This window comes from Sapajus apella, unplaced genomic scaffold (assembly GCF_009761245.1).
Source record: "Sapajus apella isolate SASKATOON/1434 unplaced genomic scaffold, GSC_monkey_1.0 scaffold113, whole genome shotgun sequence".
NCBI classification, from domain to species: Eukaryota; Metazoa; Chordata; class Mammalia; order Primates; family Cebidae; genus Sapajus; species Sapajus apella.
In genome coordinates this window covers 149,161-168,025 of record NW_022437053.1, presented here as the reverse complement: position 1 = coordinate 168,025, position 18,865 = coordinate 149,161, and the positions used below count along the sequence as shown (strand labels likewise).

The window sequence follows — 18,865 nt, the reverse complement described above, 5'->3', positions numbered from 1 at the left end:
TGTTCTGTCCGCATTATGCAAATCATAGGTATGTATATGTTAGGAATGCAAGCAGCCTGTTCACATCATCTTTTTCTTGAGCCAGAGTCTCACTCTGTTGCGCAGGCAGAAATGCAGTGCTGTGATCTTGGCTGACTGCAACCTTCGCCTCCCGGAATCAAACAATTCTCGTGCCTCAGCCTCCTAAGTAGCTGGGATTACAGGCACATGCCACCACACCCAGCTAATTTTTTGTGTTTTTAGTAGAGACAGCGTTTCACCATGTTGGCCAGGCTGGTCTCAAACTCCTGACCTCAGGTGATCCTCTAGCCTCTGAACCCAAAGTGCTGAGTTTACCACTGCGTGAGCCACCGTGCCTGGCCTACATCATCTTTTGAGAAAAAAAAATTGTTTATACTCTTGAATGTCTAATCAGCATTTCAAAGGTAACATGCCCAAAACTAAATCCTCAGTATCCCTCCTGCCCAGCCACCTTCATCCCGGCAGGGTGTTAGCAGCAGCCCAGGCCAACTGTCTAGCAGTTAGACTTGACACCTCGCGTGCTCTCTCACCCAACATCCCACCAGTCAGCAATATTGCTGACTCTGCTTTCCAAATCTACCCTCACTGTACCTCCCCCCACCCTCCCCACCCAGACTGCCACCATCTTTTCTGGACATTTACAGTGGCTTTCTACAGGTCATGTCTCCCCCATTGTCTTCTCTCCCAAATTCTATTTTCCATGGACAAGCTAGACTGTTTTGATCATGAAAATCTCACTGTGCTGTTCCCTGCTTACAATAGCCTCCTTTCCCTCGTGGAATCAAATCAGAAGTCCTCGCCGTGCCTGCACCAGCTGCTGTCCAGCATCCTTGCTTCTTGGGCCTGCCAGGCCAGTCCCCATCTCAGCACTTTTGCACTTGTTATGTCCTCTGCCAAGAAAGCTCTTCCCTGAGATATCAGTTCCTGGAGCGGCCTTCCTTGACATCTTAGTTTCCCAGGGCTGCTCTCACCACAGACTGGATGGCGTAAACGACAGAAATGTAGTCTTTGACAGTTCTGGAGCCAGAAATCCAAAATCAAGGTACCTGCAGGGCCATGCTCTCTCGCTCTGCAAGCTCTGAGAAAGAATCTGGTTGTTCCCATAAATGCTTAATGTTCCTTGCTTTACAGATGCGTCATTTCAATCACTGCCTCCACTGTCATCTGGCGTTCCCACTATGTGTCTGTGACCCTTCTCTTCTTAAAAAGACAACCAGTCATACTGGATTAGGGCCCACTCTAGTTCACCATGACCTCATGTTAACTTGATTACTTCTGTGAAGAGCCTATTTCGAAATAGGTGCCAGGACTTGCAGATATCTTTTTGGGAGACACACTTCAGTGCATAAAATCATTCTATATCCTATAGATGGAGAACTGTTATTTGCTCTATCACCTGGGCCTGTTTTCTTCGCCCCATGGCATTTTCACTATCTGAAACTATGCCGCAAAAGATAGTGGCAGCTAAATTAGAATCTCCCTATCCATTCTCCTTAAAACTGTAAATGAGCAAGGAGAGAAAAACACTCGTTGCTCATGTCTACACCACATCTAGAAGGCAGAGAAAGAAAAAAGTGGCTAAAAAAACATCATAAAGACCCAGCGGACGCAAGAGAGCACCCTAGCAATCGATGACAGAAGAAAAAGGGTGTCCTTGATTAAAGAAACTGCCCTTCACTCTAGCAACAGAAGAGGGAGCAGTTGATCTGCACAACCAATAGGCCGCTCAGCCCCTCTTCTCCATCACATTGTCTCCTATTGCCAGTCCAGGGAAACGCAACAGAAATAAGCAAGGACAATCACAAAGCAGAAAAGGAGAGCCTCACTTTCTGGCAGATGGAGCCACTTTGGAAAACAGTTTCATGAGTCCTCAAAAAATTAAATATATTATTACCATGACCCAGCAATTCCACTCCTAGGTATACCCAAGACAAATGAAAACATGTCCCCACAGAAACTTGGATGTCAATGTTCCTAGCAGTATTACTCTGTAAGAGCCAAAAGGTGGAGGCCAGGCATGGTGGCCCATGCCCATAATCCCAGCACTTTGGGAGGCTGAGATGGGCAGGTCGCAAGGTCAGGAGTTTGAGACCAGCCTGGCCAATATGGTGAAACCCCATCTCTACTAAGAAATAAAAAAAAAATAGCTGGGCATGGTGACGTGTGCCTGTAGTCCCAGCTACTCAGGAGGCTGAGGCAGGAGAATCGCTAGAACCTGGGAGGCGGAGGTTGCAGTGAGCCAAGAGACAAGATAGTCCCATTGCACTCCAGCCTGGGCAACAGAGGGAGACTCCGTCTCAAATTAAAAAAAAAAAAAAGTCAAAAGGTGGAAGCCACTCAAACGCCCATCAGCTGATGAACAGAATAACGTGTCATCATGTATATCTATACAACAGGAGACTATTTGGCGGTAAATAGGAATGAAATAGTGATTGATACTCTAACATGGATTAACTTTGAAAACATCGCTGGGGTTCTGAAGCTGATGCCCCAAAATATGATGCTTTGTACATGCTGAACTGAAAATGGAGTTTCAAGGTCTCTCCCCTCCCTCCTGCCCCAAAGCAGAGGCTTCTCTGACATTCCCTTGTCTGCCTAAAGTCTGGGCCTACCAAAGAAGAAACAGTCACCTCCAGTCCCTTCCCTGAGTTTGCATTAACTGCACCCATGTCTCAGGAATGAAAACTGAAGTCTGTTAATACACCTGTACAGACTTCTGTCACAAACCACTGTCTGCTCTGCGGGCCCAACAGACTTTGCCACAGACGATGATGCGTTCTCCAAGTGCTTTGAATCTTCTCCAGTCATTTATTGCCTCTCCACAGAATCCCTCTTCTCCCGCTCCCGTAACCTGTTCTGCCCAGATCCAAGCCCCCATTCTTCCTATAGACAAGCCTCTTCCCCCATTTCGGGGCTTGGGTCTTCATTCTGAAAGCTCTCTTGTCACCTAAAACTATGACTGAATAAATTTTTGTACCTTTTCTCCAATTAATCTGTTCTTTGAGAGTTTACTTTTCAGCAAAACTTCAGAGGCAAATGGAAAAATTTCTCCTTTGCCCCTAAGCAAAAGAAGCCAGTTACCAAGGACCACATTTTGTCTGATGCCTCTGATAGGAAAGATCCAGAATGGGCAAACCATGGGGACAAAGGAGGTTGGAGGTTTCCAGGGCCCGGGCTGGAGGGGCAATGAGGATGACTGCTCATGGATATGGAGTTTATTTTAGGGGATGAAAATGTTCTGCAATTAGATAGTGGTGAAGGTTGCACAATTCTGTGAATACACTAAAAATCACTGGATAGTATACTTTAAAAGGCTGAATTTTATATGTGAATTGTATCACACTTTTTTAATGTGTGAGAAAAAAACACTGAAAAAATGTTTTAAAAAAACAAGGCCAGGCACAGTGGCTCACACCTGTAATCCCAGCACTTTGGGAGGCTGAGGCGGGCGAATCATGAGGCCAGGAGCTTGAGATCAGCCTGACCAACAGGTAATCTACTAAAAATACAAAAATTAGCCAGCCATGGTGGTGCATGCCTATAATCCCAGCTACTCAGGAGGCTAAGGCAGGAGAATCACCTGAACCCTAGGGGTGGAGGTTGCAGTGAGCCAAGATCACGCCACTGCACTCCCATCCTGGGCGACAGAAGGAGACTCCATCTCAAAAACAAACAAACAAAAAACCTCTGGCAGATCAAAACCTGGTGTGGTGGCTTACACATGTAATTGCAGCTACTTGAGAGACTGAGTGGGAGGATCATTTGAATACAAGAGTTTGAGACCAGCCTTGGCAACAAAGCAAGACCCCATTTCAAAAACAAAAATAGGCCGAGGGTGATGGCTCACACCTGTAATCCCAGCATTTTGGGAGGTCGAGGCTAGTGGATCACTTGGGCTCAGGAGTTCGAGACCAGTCTGGCCAACATGGTGAAAATACAAACATAAGCTGGGCGTGGTAGTGGGTGCCTGTAGTCTCAGCTACTAGGGAGTCTGAGGCAGGAGAATCACTTGAACCCAGAGGCAGAGGTTATAGTGAGCCAAGGCAACATTGCCCAGCCTGGGCAACAGAGAGAGACTCTGTCTCAAAACAAACAACAAATACAAACCCCTCGAACAAATCCGGCTGCTGTGCCAGTTATAGGCTGTGGCCTGTCAATTTTAAACTGGCCTTCTTTCACTGTGCTGTGGTACTCATCCTGCATTCTGGATGTGGGGCAGGGGAAAATAGCTATGTTGTAATGTCTGTAATGAGATAAACGCTTATCTAGTGGGTCAAGTACGCATATATAAAGACACTATATAAATTTATATAACGGAAAAAAATTAATTACTTAATGCCTAACTTTAGTCGAATCATGACTTCCCCACTGGCTGGAATCTGTGCAGAACGTGGCCCTGGAAGCATGTTTAATGTCATGGGAAGTTGTTAAAGATGTGGAGAATCATGGGTTCATTAGCCACATAGTCAGTGTGGTTCCACACCAGAAAAAATGATGTAAAACAAGATTCAAAGCCAATACACCAAAATATTAACTGTGCTACCTGGGGTGGGAAGTAGATTTGCAAACTGTAATTGTCCTTGTTTATGCTTTTACTCAATTGACGTGTAATATTTTGAAATTAGAAAATGTAACTTAAATAAAGACAAAGTAAAAGTAAACGTTCCATGTTATGTCTTCAGGATGAAGAGCTGGAGTCGGGAAGGACCTGGTGTGGAGGACAGAGCTCAGTGGGAGGGCCGGCTCCCCACGGGCTCCTTCCAGGGCCTCTACGAGGGACTCTTCTGACTCTGCCAGGCAGCCGCCTCTAGCCCCAGCTCTCACTACAGGACCTCTAGGTAAGGAAATGGCTTTACACACACACATACGCTTTCTCTCATACTCACATGAGTTGCTCACACACACACACATACTTGGTCTCACACACACTTTCACACACATATACATACTTCCTCACACACTCTTATACACACACACACACATATACTTCCTCTCATGCTCACACACGTTCATACTCAATTCTCACAACTCTTTCACACACTTTCACACAGTCCTACGACTCTCACTCACACATTTATACACACACACACTCACTTTCTCCCACACTCAGGCTCCACCCCCAAAGGTGGTTTCCACTAGTTTTTCAGTGGGGCCTAAAGCAGAGTAAAGTTCCTTTCCCACACACACAGTTGCAGTGAGGCCCAAGGGTGCTGTTTCCTGGGATTACTTCAGGAGGAGGGAATGGAATTGCATTGAACCCTTGGTTCTTGCTATGCTTTGAGTGTTTGTCTCCTCCAAAACTCAGGTTGAAACTTAATCCCTGCTATGGCAGTATTGAGAGGTGGGGCCTTTAACAGGTGATTGGGGGCTGGGTGCCAGTGGCTCGGGCCTGTAATCCAGTACTTTGGGAGGCCAAGGCAGGTGGATGACCTGAAGTCGGGAGTTCAAGACCAGCCTGGCCAACATGGTGAAACTCATGTCTACTAAAAATACAAAAATTAGCTGGGTGTGGTGGCACATGCCTGTAATCCCAGTACTTGGGAGGCTGAGGCATGAGATTTGATTAAACCTGGGAGGCAGTGGTTGCAGTGAGCCGAGATCACGCCACTGCACACCAGCCTGGGCAACAGAGTAAGACTCTATCTCAAAAAAAAAACCCAAAAAACAAAAAACCAAGTGATTGGGTCATGAGGGTTCTGCCTTTGTGAATGGATTAACCCATTCATGAACTAATAGACTAATGGGTTAATGGTTTAATGTGTTATCACAGAGTGGGTCTGGTGGCTTTGTAAGAAAAGGAAGAGATGTGACTCAGCATGCTCAGCCCCCTTGCCCTGTGTGCCCGGCAACCACCTCAGGACTCTGCAGAGAGTCCCCACCAGCAAGAAGCCCTCACCAGATGCAGCCGCTCGACCATGGACTTCCCAGCCTCCAGAACTGTAAGAAACAAATCTCATTACTTAGCAATTACTGGGTTTTAAATATTCTATTATATACAACAGAAAATGGACAGAGACAGTTCTTAAGGAAATGCCCATCACGTCCGAGGCTTATCCAGAGGTGATCCTTATCTGGTTTCCCAGGAGGCTCCTGGAGGAAGGGAATGGACAGTGTCTACCACCCCATTCATTGGATGCAGGGCCCAAAGGGAGGACCCATGGAGTGTTTTCCAGCAGCTCCCTTAAAAGGATCCTGGATCCTGGAGAGAGGTGATTGAATTACTTCCCCAGTGCATCTTATTTGTTAATGACATGCTTATTTCAATGATCCATGTCATCCCTGTCCCTATTAACATAAATAGTGAGGCACTAGCTGTACGTGCAGTGGCTGTCTGGAGCAGCAAAGAGCCAGTCCCACTGTGTGTCTGTCCTGTCAAAAGCATGTTGTCTGTGCTTAAAAATGACACTCCAGCCTGTCCCTGCAATCCCCATGTGCTTTCATCACGAGTCAGAACTTCAAGATGCTATTCATTCTGAAGCCATGTCAGCTCAGCTGTTAAGATAAGAGAGTTTGTTGCATCTTGTATTTATGATAAACTGGAGTGACATGCAGATTTTGAATATCTTATTCTGGAGCCATTTTAAGCTAGGCTAAATGCAGGCTGTCAAATTCACCTGCAAGGCAGGGTCCACGTTAGGGGCTGGGCATGGAAGGGAGACAGCAGCAGTGTGGTTGGCAGGCAGGGGAGATGGAAGGTAAGCAACAGAGAAAGGTGCTGGGGTTCCCAAACAGGGTTCTAGAGGCAAGTCTGCTCTGCCTAGACATGAACGGCTCTGGGGCAGGATGCCTGGAGGGTCTTGCCCAGAACAGTGGACCCAGCGCTGATTCCCAGGGATCTACGGAATCCCTGAGGGGTGGGGAAAGTTGACTCACAAGTTGATTCAGGCCTTTGGAGGACTAGGTATTTGTGATCACAGGACGCCTTGGAAATTGAATATGTTTTCGACTTACAATACAACCAGTTAAGAGGTTCTGGACTAGGGGTTGGTAACTCATTCAGGGCACTGCTGTCACTTCTGGGATGAGAAAAGCCAAACCATTTTACACACTGAAGCGGATATGTGGGGCCTGAGGTTTATGCTACCCGGAGCTCTCTTTAAAGAAAAAGAAAACAAAAATTGGGGTATAGAATTGCTTGGGTCCCTCCAAGGAACCTACACAAAGGGCTTGTAGTGAGGGGTCCCAGTATCCCAGGCACAGAGGACCCTCAGCCATCCAGGGCCTCATGCCTGGGGAAAGTTAAAAGGTGAAGCCTGGTAATATAATAAGAAACATATATTTGGTCTTTGTCCTCGTTCCTGGCACAGAGGGCCTAAGACCTTTGGAATCTCTGCAGTGAGAGGAATGAATGTCTCTTCTGTGCTACTGAGATGCCTGGTGACTGGGAGCCGCTGAACAGCTTCAGGATAAGGGCTGGTCCCAGAAGGACCATGGCAGGACTAGGGGGTTGGAACTTTCAGCCCCACTCGAGGCAAATCTCCTCTGGGGAGAGGAGACAGGCTGGAGATTGGGTTAATTACCAGTGGTCAGTGATCTAATGAATCATGCCTATGTCATGAAAACTCCCTAAACATTCCTGAACACTGAGGTCTGGAGAGCTTCCAGGTTGGCAGACACACCCATGTGCTGAGAGGGCGGCACACCCTGACTCCGTGGGGACAGAAACTGCTGGGCTCAGGGCTCTTCCAGACCTAGCCCTGACTGTTCGTCTGTGTCCATGGCAATAATCTGGTAATAGTAAACAAGTGTTTTCTGGGTTTCTGTGAGCTGTTCTAGCCAATTTTTGAACTGAGAGAGGTGGGGATTCTAAGAGCCTCCTGACTTTGTAGCCAAGTCAGAGAGTAGTGTAGGTTCCCTGAGTACCTAAGACTTGTGACTGGCGTCTGCGGTGTAGACAGTCTTGTGGGACTGAGCCCCTGAACCTGTTGAGTCTGACGTTAGTTAGCGTCAGAACTGAATTGAATCATGGGACACTCAGCTGGTACTGGAGACCTGGCTGGTGTGGGAAGAAACCCCGTATTTGATGTGAGAAGTGTTTGAGGGAAAGCAGCTCAAGCCCATCCTTCATTCTCAGCAGGGTGGCTTTTTTTTTTTTTCCTTTGCTGTTCCAACATTTCATTTCTCATCTGGGTCCCAGTGGTCGTTTATTAAAAAGAGAAACCTTTTAACATAAAAATTGGCTCCAGATCTGAGCCACTCACTCCCTGTGAATGTCTCTGGGTTCCTCTTGGGCTGTCTGTTTAGACAGGTGATCCCAGCGAGTCTCCCAGCTTCAGAGGCTGAGAGGCTGTGATCCTCATCAAAGGCAGCACCTGCCACCATGTCCCCAAAGAGCCCCCATCTGCCTTGAATTCCACCCACAGTGGTACAGAATTGGCAGTGGGCACAGTTGGCTGCCATGGCTTCCCGGGGCTGGAAGGAGACAGTTTACTGCAGGGATTCTTTTTTTGTTTGTTCGAAACAGCATCTCACTCTGTCACCCAGGCTGGAGTGCAGTGGTGCAGTCTCAGCTCACTGCAACCTCTACCTCCCTGGTTCAAGCAATCCTGGTGCTTCAACCTCCCGAGTAGCTAGGATTACAGGCACGCGGCACCACATTCGGCTAATGTATTGTATTTTTAGTAGACATGAGGTTTTGCCATGTTGGCCAGGCTGATCTCAAACTACTAGCCTCAAGTGATTCACTCACCTTGGCCTCCCAAAGTGCTGGGATTACAGGCATGAGCCACAGTGCCTAGTTTACTACAGGAATTCTTATCCTAGGGCCTGTGGATCCCAACATGGTATGTACAATCTTTATTTTTAAGGTCTGCTTTTCTGAGGAAATCTGCTGTCCAATTTTCAAATGGGTCCTTGAGTACCCCCAAAGATTAAAAATTATTTCCAAGTGAAAAATAAAGAAAAACACTGTTACACTCCCTATTTTTTTTTTTTTTCTGAGTTAAATCAAGTATGGGAAATTCCAGTTACCCAGGGGCTTGGACCAGGGAGTCTTCTGGCTGCTTGAACATGGAGGTACCGCACACCATCCATGTGTAATCGCCTAGCGGGCTCTCCATGCCCACTGCCTAGACAGAGCTGAGTTATCAAGACGGGGAAATTGCAATCAAGAGTTTAATTCACGAAGAGCCGGCTGTACGGGAGTCTGGAGTTTTATTACTACTCAAACCAGTCTCCCTGAAAACTTGGGGATCTGGGTTTTTAAGGATAATTTGGTGGGTTGGGGATTGGAAAACGGGAAATGCTGATTGGTTGGGTAGAAGATGAAATTATTACTGGAAAGGCTTCCTGATCCAGATACCAAGAGAGGAAGGGTTCTTGGATCTCACACAAGAAAAAATTCAGGGCAAGTCCATCAAGTTGGCTACTTCAAAGGCATGAGTTGCTCAACTGAGTCTTATTTATTGATTATATGCTAAACAAGGGGTGGATTATATATGAGTTTTCCAGGAAAGAGGCAGGCAATTGCCCCTTTCCAGTAACAAGAACAGCTTGGAGGTGAGAAGCAAGATGGAATCAGTTAGGTCAGATTTCTTTTCTTGTCATAATTGTCAGGATTTTGCAAAGAAGGTTTCACCACATGGACATCGCTTTGGGAAGATCTACCATTTCTTTGAAGGTTGAGTTTGGGATGCGGTAGCCTTTGAGCACCCCTGTCCTGTTGCTATGTGTGTGTTCAAGGCACTCCAGGAAATCTGGAGACACAGAGCATCTGGTCCCCTCCCATTTTCCCTGGTGGGTCAGGCAGGAGGGTGACTGAGGAAATGTGTCCTTGGGATACTTCCTACCTTCCAGGCTGTGTGGAACTCAGCCCTTCCCCAGCCTGCAGAGGATGTGTCCCAGGGCCGGAGGCTGCCTGGGCCCTGCAGGGCAGATACTGGAGGTGAAAAGAGGAACTGGCCCCGGGGGGGATTTGCCAGCAGGCAAGGCGTCTGCCTCTGGGAGCCAGGAAGGCTGTACCACTTGCTAGCCAGCCAGAAGCGGCAAACGCCCCACCCTGTCCTGCCATGACCCACACTGTCCCCCCGCGGCTAAGAACAGAGTTGTTTTTTTGTTTGTGTGTGTGTTTTTGTTTGGTTGGTTGGTTTTTCTCATTTTTGAGACAGAGTCTCACTCTGTTGCCCAGGCTGAAGTGCAGTGGTGCCATCTCAGCTCACTGCAACCTCCCCCTCCCAGGTTCAAGAGATTCTCCTGCCTCAGCCTCCAGGGTAGCTGGGACTACAGGCAGGCACCACCACCCCCAGCTAATTTTTGTATTTTTAGTAGAGATGGGGTTTCACCATGTTGGCCAAGATGGTCTTAATCTCTTGACCTCGTGATCTGACCCTTGGCCTTCCAATGTCCTGGAATTGCAGGCATGAGCCCCCAAGCCCGGCTGTTTTTTGTTGTTGTTGTTTGTTTGCTTGTTTGTTTTGAGACAGAGTCTCATTCTGTTGCTTAGGCTGTAGTGCAGTGGCCTGATCTCAGCTCACTGCAACCTCTGCCTCCCGGATTCAAGCGATTCTCCTGCCTTAGCCTCCCAAAGAGCTGGGACCACAGGCGCCCACCACCATGCTGACTAATTGTTGTATCTTCAGTAGAGACAGCATTTCACCGTGTTGGCCAGGCTGGTCTCAAACTCCTGACCTCATGATCTGCCCTCCTCGGCCTCCCAAAGTGCTGGGATTACAGACCTGAGCATAGAGGTTTAATCAGACTTTTTTTCTTCTAAAGTCCTGTGAGACCAACCGCCTGAGGGATTAAGAATATCGAGGGATGGAAGGGAGAGTTAAAGAAGGGGCAGTTTTCCCCCTCCCAGCCTGTAAATACACATAGGCCTTTTCAACAAAAATCAGAAAAAGGGAAAGGGAGGCATGGAGGGAGGGGTCGCGGAAGGAAGGAGGAGAGCGTGGAGGGGGCGTAGAGGGAGGGAATGAGGGAGAAGAGGGACGGGGAGCGCGGAGGAAGGGGTGGGTGCACCCCCGCCGGCCTCCCTTCCTTCCCCGCTGCTCCTGCCTCTCGCACTAGCGCCCCGCACCTGTGGCGCCCTCGCCCCGCCCCGTCCAGCGGCCTCTTAGCGCCCCGCTCCGGTGAAGTCCTGGCCTCCGCTGGCCTCCGCCCGGCTGGCTTCCCCTCACTGCAGCCCCGGACTCGGAACCTCCTCTCCCCACCAGGGCCTGAGCGCGGCTGCCCTTTGCCTCCCCGACCTCCTGCTGCAGCTCCACGCCCCTCGGCCGCTCCCTCCCGTCTCCCCTGCTCACCTGTGGCCTCGGGGTCTCCTCAGGGTCTCCAGCGCGTCACCCCGCCCTTGGGCGTCCTGCAGCGCCTGCCTAGGTCGGCGAGCAGCCCCCACCTCCTGGCCGCCTCTCCAGGGCCGTCCTCCCGGGGTTGGGCCCCGCCGCAGGCCCCTGCTCTGGCACTTTCAGTGTGGCAGTCACTGCTGGGGGTCCTGGGACAGTGGAATGGGAGCCCTCACGCAGCGTCCCTCAGGCTCCTGGCCGCCGCGAGCCCACGCGACAAGCACAGAGCGGGTCCACCTACGGCGAGGGGCCGGTCTCTGCCACGGAGCCCGCCAGAGGGCAAAGCCCGAGACACAGCAAATACGGAGGCAGTCGGCACTTGGGGAGGTCGAGGCGGGAGGATCGCTGGAATCTAGGAGTTCGAGACCCGTCTTGGCAACAGAGTAAGACCCCCCCACCACCACCAACTCATCGCTACAATAAATTTAAAAATTAGCCGGTCATGGTGGCGCGCGCCTGTGTTCCCAGCGCTTTGGGGAGGCTGAGGTGGGAGAATCACCTGAGCCCGGGACGGTTGAGGCTGCAGTGAGCCGAGATCGCGCCACGGCACGCCAGCCTGGGTGACAGAGCCGAGACCTTGTCTCAAAGCAAAACTGAAGGAGGCAACGGTTTCCTTCTGGAACCACTGCAGAAAATCAAGAGTAGGGAGCAGGGATCTTGATTTCTTCGTACCCAGCTCTCAGTGCCCTTGCACCCCCAGCCCTAGAGCTGGGGGTGTTCCGGCACGGAAGGATAGGAGTTTGCGGGGTGCGTGAGCGCCTAGGCTGCCCGCGGGGCAAGGGAGCTGCAGAAGGAGGAGGCAGGGAGGCTGGTGTGGAGGGCCTGGGAGGCTGCACGTGCAGCGGGGCCCTGGGCTTTGTCCCGAGCAGTTCCCAGGAAAAAGCCAGGAAAAGCATCCCGAGGGGAGGGAGAGATATAAGATGGAGAACCAGTAGGAAGTGGCCAGGATTTTCCCACCTGGAGTCAAACCAAAGCAAACAAAGGAAAGTTGTTTGTCCAAAGTGATGTGCCCTTCAGCATCCTCACAGGTGCCTCGCTTCTGCCCCTGCCGGAGCTGCGGTTTGGAGGAAAGGCTGTGCTGTCCCAACGGGGGTTTTGTATATGCTGCGGAATTGGTCTCTCACGGTTCACAGAGCAGTCACACCTGCTTGGCCTCCTGGAAAGCCTTACTCTTTTTTTAATTAATTTTTTTTTCTTTTGGTAGAGATGGGGTCTCACTATGTGGGCCAGGCTAGTCTCAAACTCCTGGGCTCAAGTGTTCCTCCAGCCTCTGCCTCCCAAAGTGCTGGGATTACAGACATGAGTCACCCAGCCCAGCCAGCCTGACTTTTCAGAATGATGTCACATCCTTGTGGATCGTTGAAAATAAGATTGTTTTCCTCAGTCTCCTAGAAGCCCCAAAATAGCCATGCAGATGTCCAAGCAGTCCTGGTTTGATTACAAGGAGCATGTATAAAATAGCTAGGGGTGAATGGGGTCAGTGCAAATGGAAACTGGTGAGGGAGGCTGGGGACTGTTGGAGGTCTGCAGGAGAGAGTGCATAATTAACACACACCCATGGCCTCTCCTGATATGCCAGGGTGTCCTCCCACACAGGCAGAAAGTGCTCTGCAGAACAAAGTGCCTTTGGTCTACAAAATGTCTCCCAGCTCTTGTCTGCAAAGGGAAGAAAGGACAGCTGAGGATCATTAAGCAGAATGCCGAGAGATTTATGGAAACTCCCTCTGATAGCTCAATCTAATTGCAGCGTCTTCCAGTGTGCGGAATGCTGCTAATGGACAGCCGTTCCTGCCAGCTCTGATGATGCTAGGCCTCCTCAGCACTCAGCCCAGGGCAGCCAGGAAAAGTGAATGAATGGTGATTCAGAGGGACAGGAGGAAGTTGCGTGGCATTTCAGAGATACTTATTTTAAAACCGCTGGTGGCCATGTCTTCTTTTCCTATCTGAGCTAATAATGAGTTTTGATATGTGAACATTTCTTCTCCTTCATAGGTAATGTGTTGATGTGGCACTTTAATCTTAGAATAATCGTTTCTAAAACCAACCCAAGTGCTTTTCTCTATAGCGTTGGCCTTAGCAAACAGATGAATCCGTTGACTTGAACGCTGCTTGGGCACTGTCTGTGTGCAGGTCAGACAGGGGATGTGGCCAGTGGCTGGGAAGCAGAGGATGGAGGTGTCTAGGGTGCACATGGCGGGGGGCTCAACTCCGCAGGGGGTCGGCCCCTAGTCTCAGTCAGGGAGGGCTTCATGGAGGAAGGGAGAGTTGAGTGAGAAAGCTGTTCCCAGGTAAGAGGGAAGAGCATCCAGGGAGAGGGGGCTGCTTTTGGGAAAACCAGAGTCATCACCTCATGGGCTTGTAAGGTAGTTGGGAGGAAGAGAGACCCCAGGGAAAATAAGAGGTTCCATTGACAGGAGGCCTGCTGGGGGTGGGGGCGGGGGAGGCAGGCTGGCAGTGGAGCAATGGCTGCGGGCCCAGGGGCGCTGCCTGACCAACAGGTGTGTCGGCCAGGATCCCTGTAGCAAAAACGGGGCTGAGGACCTCATGGCAGATGAACAGTTCCCTGGAGAAATGAGTAGGTAGCAGCTACAGGGGCAGCTTCCAGGGAGGAGGGGGATGCCAGGCCAGAGGATGGGCTTCATGGGAGGGTGCTGCCATCCGGTCACCCTTCAGGGACCACGTGAGGGGGGAGCCGGCGTGGCATGGAAACAGCCGCCTTGCCCTCTTGCTCTCAGCCTCCTGTAGCTACCCTCACTCCCCGCCCTGCCACACAAGGTCACACCCACCTGGAGTCAGAAGGTGAGGGGCGAGGTCCCAGGGTGAGGAGCAGGGATGGTGCTGCCTGCTGCAGAGTGAGACCTGGGACTGGCAAACACAAAGCGACCGGAGGGAGCATTCCAGGAGCTAAGGAGGCCTGTAGAGGGAGGAGGACGGCGGCTGGCAGTGACAGGAAAGGAGGGCCAGCATGGGGTGGCATTCCCGAGCTTGGGGCTCCCTGCCAGGCCAGCCTGTGTGGCCTGGGGGGTGGAGGTGGCAATTGCTGCCATGTCATAAACACTTGAAGCTCATGCTGAAATCTTCAGTGTGTGGCTAGGGAGCAAATACATGTGCAGGTGTCTGAGATCTGTGCCCTTACCTAACCTCAGGGAGAAGGAAAAGGAAAGCTCATCATGTAAGCACATCACCAGTAGCCTGTGTGTCTCCACACTGGAACCCCTAAGACAGAGGCTGGAGGCAGAGTTGATTTCCAAGCCCAGAGTGCTGGGCTGCCTTTGGGTTTTACGTCTGCTTGCTTGGAGCTCAGTGATAGAAATCTCACCCCCAGAAAAGAAAGGGACTGTCTTGCATAACTGGCATACCCGAGGAATGCTTCAGGCACAGCTAGATCCAGGCATCCTCAAATAGTGTGATGAGGACTCTGGTTTCCTTTTTTACCCTGGCTTGGCTCTGCCCTGCTCTGTGTTGTTTTTAGACAGGGTCGAGCCCCAGCAGCTCTGGTCCCCTCGACATGATCCCAGAGAAGCGCCAGCCCTTCCTTCCTGGGGTCTACGCCGTCCCCTACGGGACCTCAGACTGGCCTGAGGAAAGGTCTCAAGCAGGTCATGTGAAGGGCATTGCACAGGAAACAGAAGCAAGGGAATCCTGTAAGGTCAGCAGAGCTCTGACTCCTTTACCTTCTCAGGAAGCCTCAGCTGCAGAGGAGCAGAAGGAAGATCCACAGATGAGGAGGAGGAGACGTTAGAGGAAGGGCAGGAGTGCAGAATGGGCCTGCCAGGGAGGGAGGGGGAGAGCGAGAAGCCAGCCCTGCCCACACCCCCCACCCACACCCTGGCCCCTTCCCAGCAGAACTGGTGACACTTTTTTTCTTCCCAGTGCCTTTCAAATTTCCAGAGCATCTCAGGATTGCTCAGTAGATAACCAGTTTGGGGTTTTTATCCTTTCCTTCCTAATGACAAGGCTCCTGAGAACCGGAGCGGCTGCCATCTGTAGGGTATTCATCATCCTCCTGCATCGGGGAAATGAGTCATTTTAGCAAAAAATGTAGAACTTCCATGAAATTCAAATTGCAGCACGTTGACAAGAATTATAATGTTTGCAGAGAGTCTCATCTAGAAGGCTGAAGTGGTCACCCGAGAGAAATGGCTGCTGTTGCCAGCGGGGTCTGACCACCTCACCTAGGGCGGACAAAGCTGAGGTTGCCTCTTGTTTTCCTCTCTTTTGGTTCCTGAACATTAAATAAGACGGAGAAAGCAGGAAGGTGGGGAGAGAGCACCCCTGCAAATAAGATTCACCATCCAAGAGAGTTATCAGCTGAGTAGGCAGAATTCTTGCCAATTTAGTTGACTGTGCAATTTAGTTTCCAGGGCCTTCTGGAAATAGGGTATTTTTTCTTTTTTTTCTTTTTTTGAGATGAAATCTCTCTCTTGTCCCCCAGGCTGGAGTGCAATGGCGCAATGTCAACTGACTGCAACCCCCACCTCCTGGGTTCCAGTGATTCTCCTGCCTCAGCCTCCCAAGTAGCTGGGATTACAGGCACGTGCCACCACGCCTGGCTAATTTTTGTATGTTTAGTAGAAACGGGGTTTCACCGTGTTAGCCAGGGTGGTCTCGAACTCCTGACCTCAGGTGATCCTCCTACATCGGCCTCCCAAAGTACTGGGATTACAGGCGTGAGCCACCGCACCTGGACGAAACAGGATATTTTCTTAAAGGGGCCACCAATGATACCCTTTGGTCATTCCAAAATGACCTATCTGGGCCTGAAGCCCCTGGTCAGTCTAGTTCCTAATCCAGAGAAACAAATGCCGTGGCGGCAGGAGGGAATAGCCGTTCCAGGTAATAGCAGTTGTTCAAATAATAGCAAAGGCAAATAGGAAATGTGTTGCCAAGCTGCCAACAATTGCCCTAAACACAAAGTTTGCCTCTAAGCTCTTGTAAGCCGTTGGTTGTACTGAAAAGCTCTAAGTTCTTTGTGCAAAGCCTGGAGAAGGCGGCGATGGGGCCACGTGCCGGCCTTTTCTCAGAGCATGGGAAATGAGAGGGTCATCCCTTTAGGTGGCAGGATGGCTCAGAGCCTCTGTGCCCACAGCCACCAGAACAAGCTCCCCTTGGGGTCATGGACGCAGTATCTCAGTTGAGTACATGGTCACTTTCACCAAGGCTGGCTGGCATTGTGTGACTTCCCCAGATGCTGCACTCGAGTTGGAATGATGTAGTGGTTGTGCACACAAGTGCCCCAGGCCCTTGGGCAGCTGGGAGAATGGGCTGGGGCTTCCTTGTTGGGAGGGAGCCACCCTGCACCTGTGGGTGGGTCCTGTCCCATCAGCCTGGCAGGCAGGCGTAGCTTGTGGCAGGGTGAGCCCCTGGCACAGACCTGCTCGTTTCCCCAGGTGAAAGTTTCTATGTGGCCAAGGGTCACCAGGAAGTGACAGCCTACCCTGAGCAAACCTGAGCTCAGGGTTCATGTTGCCCCAGCAGAACGTGCAGATGTGCTCTGCAGGGAGCGTTTTTCTTGGTTGGCTGACACTCTCTGGAAGGGGGTGTGGGCTAGGCCAGTGTGCTCAGCAGCACCCCAGAGCACTGCTCAGGCTGTCCCGGCAGGGACTCCAGTGTGGGGTGAGCATGCTCCCGCCAGGACTGAACCCACACTTCCTGGCCCTCTTTTCCTGCTCCCAGGTGGGGCTGTTGTTGGGGAGGGAAGAGCGGGGAGGACAGCATAGGAGGCTTTTTCAGGGCTGGGCCTGGGAATGGGCCACAGTGAGGGGCAGCACGGATCACCTGGCCCCACTAAGGGCCAGGAGTGAGAGGGATGTCCAGCTGTGCCCTCCTGGGAGGAAGGTGTGCTCTGCCATGCAGCGCCCCAGGTTTTTAGGCAGCTGTAGGCATGGGCTAGGGCTTCCTTGTGGGGAGGGAGCCCCCTGCAACTGTGGGTGAGTCCTGTCCCATCAGCCTGGCAGGCAGGTGTGGCCTTGGAGGAAGGCATGCTCTGCCATGTGGTGTCACCACCAGCTGGTAACTGTTGGGGAATTTACTGAAACAAATGAAAGAGCCCCACCCCCCCACAACAATCACCTGCCTTTGGGGACGCTGAGCCTGGCCCCAAAACCTGATCGTCCTCTCCTGGCCTCACACCAAATGGAAATGCATTGCTTCTCCAAATTGCAACCAAGACGACCGAGGAGAAGTTGACCTGCAGTGGGCACACACGTGGCAAAGAGGAGCTGAAGACACTCGGGGGCTGTGCCTGCAAAGGTGGCGGCTTGGTTTCAGTTTTCAAAGCAATGGCCACTTCCCTGTATCAACCTGCTTGCCAAATGTGCCAGGCTTTGCTGCTCTCAGCTCCTAGCCTCTGCAGATTGTGGCCTCAAACTTCCTTTTAAAGAACATCACTGACGCTTCTGGCCTCACTTCTTCCAAGAGGCAACTACAGACACTCTCTCGGGGGCCTGGCTGCCTGTTTCTAGGGTCTGGGCCACGGGCTTGGGTTTGCTCTGCTTCAACAATGCCATGTTACCCTGAAGGGCCTCACCCATGCCAGGGCCCACCAGTGGCTGGGGGAAAGGCTAGGCTTCATGACCCTGATTCTGCAGATGGCATTTTTAGTAACTGCTAGGAACTGATAGAACAAAGCCACTGACACAGGGATGACATGCTTACCAGCACCTCCCGAGAGCAGGCCTGTTGTAAACACTTGACCTGTGACAGCTCATCCATGCCACGCAGCTGCTCCATGAAGTAGACGCTGTCATCATGGTCTCTGCCATTCTACAATAGGAACACTGGGTGGAGAGGAGTGACTGTGCTGGAGCATGTGTGGAGGAGGGGAGGGGAAAGGAGGGCTGGAGCATGCTTGGGGGAAGGGAGGGGGAGGGAGGGCTGGAGCATGCGTGGGGGAAGGGAGGGGGAGGGAGGGCTGGAGCATGCGTGGAGGAGGGGAGGGGGAGGGAGGGTGTGAGCTGGTGGTCCAGCACTGCATTGCCCTGCTCCACTTTCCTCCAAGGCTTGGGTCTGCGAGAGCTGCAGCCCTCCCTCTCTGGGATGGTCACAGCCTGGTCCTGTGAGTGGTGGTCTGTGGATACCTCCTGCTCCTGAGAGAGCCCAGCCCTTCATGAGGAGTCAGGGAATGGATCCACCATGCCAGCCCAGCTGTGTGGTGCCAGGGGCCTGTCTTTCTAGAAGGTGGGAGTGTGGGCACAGGCTGACTGCCCAGCCTACAGAGTTGCCTCCTCAACTGTACCCTGGAGTAGGGAGAGAGGAGCCCAGGGCACTCATAGGCCCCAGGCCCCTTGGCTCCCTGCCATCCTCATGGTGATCTGTCCTTGCATCCACTGGGAAACTCAAGTGAGCAGGCCTTGGAGTATTTCTACCCATTTTTCCTTCATGGCCCCTGAGTGTATTCTTGGGGAAACTGAAGCTGGTAAGGCTGTAGAACTCATCACCCACAGCAAGGGCCAGAGGGTACATGTCAAGGGGAAGACCAGGCTCTTCCAGGCTCATGATCCCAGCCCATGGCTGCAGAGGCAGAGACTCTCCACTTAGGTGGACACTGATGGGTCCTGTTGCCA

General features: G+C 51.4%; 2 long non-coding RNA genes across 2 annotated transcripts; one reads left to right on the top strand and one right to left on the bottom strand.

Annotated features, from left to right (window-relative positions):
• Positions 1 to 5,924: 5,924 nt before the first annotated feature.
• LOC116537661 lies at positions 5,925 to 18,139 on the bottom strand. Its single transcript, XR_004263242.1, has 3 exons — positions 17,958 to 18,139; positions 14,975 to 15,068; positions 5,925 to 5,958 (listed from the first exon to the last, which is right to left on the bottom strand). It is a non-coding gene; the product is annotated as an uncharacterized LOC116537661 (long non-coding RNA).
• On the top strand, positions 11,498 to 13,344 carry LOC116537662. The gene is made up of 2 exons (XR_004263243.1): positions 11,498 to 11,683; positions 13,048 to 13,344. It is a non-coding gene; the product is annotated as an uncharacterized LOC116537662 (long non-coding RNA).
• Positions 18,140 to 18,865: the final 726 nt, after the last annotated feature.